A 5,000-nucleotide genomic window follows, 5' to 3' on the forward strand; every position below is an offset into this window, starting at 1 on the left:
GAATAGGGAGGGAGACAAAGAGGGAGGGAAGGGAAGGAGGCAAAGAGGGAGGGAAGGAGACAGAGAGGGCTACAAAGGAGTGAGGGAGGGAGACAAAAAAGGAGAAAGGAGGAAGGGGAAGAGACCAAGAGGAAGGCGAAGGAGGGAGGGAAGGGAACAAAAAGAGAGGGAGGAAGGGAGAGAGAGAGTGAGGGAGGAAAAAGGAAGACGGAATACCAGACGTCCTTCGCTCCATCTTACGTGATCTGTAAGAAACACACAATGGATCATCAAAGTTGATATAGACTGCAGAAAATCAAAAAATAAAGCTGAATAAAGTGCTTAGCAATCAGGGAAACGAAAATATACGTAGATAATCTAATAGGGAAACGTTTTAATGTAAACATGTATGAAGTAAAATCTAATAATAAAAATACATAGTTAAGTACAAATGTAAAGGTAAAAAAATTAAACCTTAATGCAGAAAGGCAAACCTTCGAAAGGTAACAAGTTTTCAACTAGATATGTATATATGTATATATTTATGTATACAGATATTATATATATATATATATATATATATATATATATATATATATATACACCTATAAATAGAAAAAAAGATACAGATGAAAACCAGACACCGGCGGAAATGCCCAGGAACAATCAGCGGACAGGAAATAAGGCGGCGTCCAGAAATACATACGGAGTGATCGCATGTAGGCCTATATTTACGGATCTCTCAATTGGCAGACAATAGGCATAAAGACAAGTTTTGTATATGCCGAACTATAAACAGCCCATTCCAACTTATAATAGCCTATAGTTGTTCTTTGATGGGCCCATTTCGTTCCGCCGACACACTGGTCATTAAAGGGAGGGTGATGGCCCGAATTTTTAGGCCGCGGTTGTGTTTTAAGCGCATTTTCACCGGCGGAATGGATGTAGAACACTAAAGGTTTAATTCATTGATATATTCATTTCTCCGTCCCTCGGGGAAATTTACGACGCAGTGTACAATAAATTGTTCAATTAAGAAATATAACGGATTTCCTCTCTGCGATTACCTTTCAGGGTCTCAATTTTATATTCTTAATGCAAGGTACTTTCGTGATATAAACCATTGTCTTGAAAAAGGTAAAAGAAATAAACAAAATGGCCAGAAACTAGATGATAACTTGTAAAAAAAAAAAAAAAAAAAAAGGGCAGCCATTTCATACTTTCCGTCCATCCCGCATTTTGCATCTGGAGACTTCAACTCGCCAATAGACAGTAATCCGATGCATTGCTTTCACCAAGCACCCCGGACCTCATAAATTTCGGATCGTAATGAGCCATTTGTAATGCGTTTTAGAGGCGCCAATAGCCGTTGTCGGGATTGCAGTGGGTATATTATTTCTGTAATTGAACCTATCTGTGTAATGCTACTTGATTACCTCTTGCCATAAACTTCGCGGAAGTCGACCATTAGTTGAGTAATCATTACGGTTCGTGTATCTAAAACACCACAGCACAAAAATAAATCTGAGATAAATGTTTTGTTTATATTTATATGTTCATTTTCCATGCAGGCGTTGCACCTGTTTCAGAACGAGTGTTTCTTTGTCATTCTATGAAAGCAAGTTTACCTGTCAGTTGATGTTATATATCACACACACGTAACTGCTTGTTTACGTACAGAGGTCGTAAATCGTGCCTTCATAGGGGAAGGGCCTATTATAGCGAACCAGCTATTTAGAGATAATGTTAGGTAAGCGAAAGAAACAGTGGAACATTTTAGAGAAAAATGTAAGGATGGCAATTTTTAAGTTATTGTAGGTTTGTTTTAACTATTACGTCATGTCTAGTTTATTTGCATGATAAGCGAGATACTGATCGCGCTGCTTAGATTTATATCGTATCATTAGCAAGGAGGTCATCATACGTCTGTTCTTGTGATATACACAAAATACAAAGGCAAGCAGACATGCAAAACCACACGATATTAAAAAATTTCCAAAACACACACACACACACACACACACACACACACACACACACACACACACACACACACACACACACACACACACACACACACACACACACACACACACACGTGCGCGCGCACTCATTCATATATAAACAATTGAATAGTGATATATATATATATATATATATATATATATATATATATATATATACATACATATACATATACATATACACGTGTGTGTGTGTGTGTGTGTGTGTGTGTGTGTGTGTGTGTGTGTGTGTGAGAGAGAGAGAGAGAGAGAGAGAGAGAGGGGTTAATGGTCACAAACTAACCATAGTGTCGACAGGACAAAACCGCTCCCTGGGGTGGCGTGTGTAATGAGGGAAAATTCTTCTTGAGCATTTTTCACACGATTCAGTTTCCTTATGAGGCGCACTGGGTTTGCGCAAGTGTTTTGCCGACGAGTTGAATGCAATACCATTTTAGTAACGGTTGGTAAACACGGGGCCTTAATGTCGATTCCGGCAAATTCGCGTAGTTCTTGAGGGAGAGAGAAATTCGCTTCTGTAATACCTGGATCCGAATGTCACTTCCTGATTGCTACTTCGTCAGCGTCAGAAACGTCCATTTCTAAACTCCAGTACCAGCTCAATCTGTCGCGAGTTTCTGCTTAACTGCCGGACTACCATGCAACTAGCACCATTTGGCTTCCATTCGTCTCCAAACACTCACGTAGATTGCTTTTAATACTCGCCAACTTTTTCCCACTCGCTTTGAATTCGTCGAGATATTGCGGCCAGTATCCCAATATCAAAAGAAACCTCGCCGCAGTGTACGCAGGTTCTCCTATCATAGCAGAATCCCAGCCAAATTTCCGCGGTAAATATGCATAAATAAGGATCAGACCGCACGTTTTCCCGAGGCGCGAAGGACCGCCGGCGAGGGCTTCCGCATCGCGCCGACTATCCTTCCTCTCGTTCGTTAGCCACCGCCGTCGCCGCAGAAACGCTGCCCGCAAGGTGTGGTTGGCGCAGGGCTTTTCTCCTCCCCCACTTCTCCTTCTTCCTTTCCCTTCCCTTCCCTTCTCACTACCTTCCTTTCCTTTCTCTCTTTTTTCTTTCCAGCTTTACTGTCCTCTCTCTCTCTCTCTCTCTCTCTCTCTCTCTCTCTCTCTCTCTCTCTCTCTCTCTCTCTCTCTCTCTCTCTCTCTCTCTCTCTCTCCTCTTCCTTCCCCTTCCCCTTCCCCTTCCCCTTCCCCTTCCCCTTCCCCTTCCCCTCTCAACCCTTTCCCTTCTTTTACCCCCTTCCTTTCGTCTCCCCCTCTCATCGTACTTTTCTTTCTGCCTTTCCTCTCCTTCCCCTTCTCCTCTCACCTATTTCCCTTTCTCCACCCCCCTCTTCCTTTCCCTCTCCTCTTCTCTCCCCATCCCCTTTCTCCTCTCCCTTCCCTCCACCTCTCATCCCCTTTCCATTTCCTCTCTCCCTTCCCCCCCATTTCCTTCTCCTCTCACCCCCCCCCCCTCCTGCCTCAACACATGCAAGCGAATGGAGTAGGTGATGTAACGTGTCTGTCCGCACGAGAGCCATTAAGTCGTCCGCACCGAAAGCTGAAACGACTTCTCGGCGTTAAATAAGAAACACGCCAAGGAGGAGGGTCGTGGCGGCGTCGCTGCGGTTTGGCCGACGTCAGGAGAGGAGCTGGACGCCTGCTGGAGGTGAGCGGCGAGGCACAGACATCGACGTAAAGGCTGTCGAGATAAATTTGCATGATCCCGTCCAGGAGGGAAAATGAGAATAATAAAACATATACCATACGCTATCATTACCACCCTAAATTCCCACCATAATGGCAGATCGGACGAGACGACCAAAAAAAAGTACGACCACAATGCGATTATATTTCGAGAAGGACGTAATTACTATCATGAAGTGAGCGCGTCGACGTACGTATGACACCCGGGCTTCGGAAAGGGGAAGTCTACAGAAGGCTGTGATTAATGCGTGCGAATTGAGCCCCTTTTTTTATTTGCCTACGCCTTAACGTTAATCACAGGCTGCGAACAGATCCCGGCTGTAATTGATTCTACGCTCATGGCCTCGCGCTCCCGGATGTGTGAGAGTGTACGTGCTTGTGCGCGCTCCCGGATGTGTGAGAGTGTCGTGTTGTGTGTGTGTGTGTGTGTGTGTGTGTGTGTGTGTGTGTGTGTGTGTGTGTGTGTGTGTGTGTGCGGATTCTGTGAGTGTGTATCTGTCTATCAATCTATCTATCAGCATACGTATATATGCAACTAACATTTATCCTTTCTTCTCTTTACTCCATTGCATACCTTTTTTTTCTCTCCTTCCCTCCTACTCCTCCCCCCCCCCCTCCCAAGGCGTCCTCCTGCCAGAAAGGGAGGACAAAAAAGGGGGAAAGATAAAGCGAGGATTTTGCATGGGTCAAAAAAAAAAAAAAAATCAGAATTATGGGATTAAACGGAGGAAAATGGAGATGATACAGAAGCCAATTTCCCTTTGGTGTAAGACAATGAAAAGGTTTGTAGAGAGATGTGGAGATATTGTGGGTATAATGTTATATGATTATATCTGTTATTTTCGTTACACGTGTAGTTGCTGAGAGTGACCAGAAAGCAAAACAAAAGAGAACTTCTTTCAAGATTATTTTTTACAATTCTCCAGACGCGAACAGAAAGGAGAAGAGGAAGAGTGGGAGTGGGGAGAGGGAGAAAGAGAGACAGAGGGAGAAAGAGAGACAGAGGGAGAAAATGGAGTGAGGGAGAAAGAAAGACAGAGGGAGAAAGAGAGGAGAGAGAGAGAGAGAAAGATAGAGAGAGAGAGAAAGATAGATAGAGAGAGAGAAAGATAGATAGATAGAGAGAGAGAGAGAGAGAAGAGAGAGAGAGAGAGACAACCACAACCACATACACACACAACCACACACACACACAACCACACACACACACAACCACACACACACACAACCACACACACACACAACCACACACACACACAACCACACACACACACAACCAAACACACACACACA

General features: G+C 43.8%; 1 protein-coding gene across 1 annotated transcript in view; it reads left to right on the forward strand.

Moving 5' to 3' along the window:
• Positions 1–5,000, forward strand: part of LOC119583719 (endoglucanase E1-like) — a 36,931-nt gene that overhangs the window by 25,959 nt on the left and 5,972 nt on the right. The window lies entirely within an intron of this gene.

This window comes from Penaeus monodon, chromosome 17, assembly GCF_015228065.2.
Source record: "Penaeus monodon isolate SGIC_2016 chromosome 17, NSTDA_Pmon_1, whole genome shotgun sequence".
Lineage (NCBI taxonomy): Eukaryota > Metazoa > Arthropoda > Malacostraca > Decapoda > Penaeidae > Penaeus > Penaeus monodon.